Below are 808 nucleotides of genomic sequence, written 5' to 3' on the forward strand. Positions count from 1 at the left end.
ACCGAGGCAGGTGGATCATCTGAGGTCAGGAGTTTGAGACCAGCCTCACCAACATGGTAAAATCCTGTCTCTACCAAAAATATGAAAATTAGCCAGGTGTAGTGGTGCATGCCTATAATCCCAGCTACTTAGGAGGCTGAGGCACGAGAATCACTTAAACCCAGGAGGCAGAAGTTGCTGTGTGAGTAATGATTGCAGAGTGAGATTGTCTCGAAAAAAAAAAAAAAAGTTTTAAAACTAGAAATGATGATCCTCTGGTAGTTTATGAGCATGTTGATTAGTTTTTCATGCACATATGATGTGCCACACTGGAAACTTGTCATGTCTGAACAATAGGCATCTGACCTGAAAGAAAAAATAAAAAGCTACAAATGAATTATATAATAAAATTATCAAACAGGGATTTGGAAGGGCTAGTGTTAATGCAATGAATATTTAATTTTAAATAAAAACATATACATAATACAAAATACAATTAATAAAATCAAGTCCTAAAGATGAAGAACACAATATTTAAGATAAAAATTTTACTGGATTGACTTAGTATAAAATAGATACTGTAGAAGACTGGTAAACTTGAAGATAGAGTAATAGAAACTTTACAAATTAAGACATGGAAAGAAAAATATATGAAAGAAAAATAAACAGAGGCCGGGCATTATAGCTCTTGCCTATAATTTTAGCACTTTGGGAGGCTGAGGTGGGCAGATTGCTTGAGCCCAGAAGTTTGAGACTAGCTTTGGCAACATTGTGAAACCCCATCTGTATTAGCCAGGTGAGGTGGCATGTGCCTATACTCTCAGCTATG

The 808-nt window shown here is 35.9% G+C and overlaps 1 pseudogene; it reads left to right on the plus strand.

Annotated features, from left to right (window-relative positions):
• The first annotated feature begins 249 nt into the window (after positions 1-249).
• Positions 250-346, plus strand: LOC120363851 (small nucleolar RNA U13; annotated as a pseudogene).
• Positions 347-808: the final 462 nt, after the last annotated feature.

The sequence above is a fragment of the Saimiri boliviensis genome, chromosome 3, assembly GCF_048565385.1.
Source record: "Saimiri boliviensis isolate mSaiBol1 chromosome 3, mSaiBol1.pri, whole genome shotgun sequence".
In the NCBI taxonomy this organism is placed as follows: Eukaryota; Metazoa; Chordata; class Mammalia; order Primates; family Cebidae; genus Saimiri; species Saimiri boliviensis.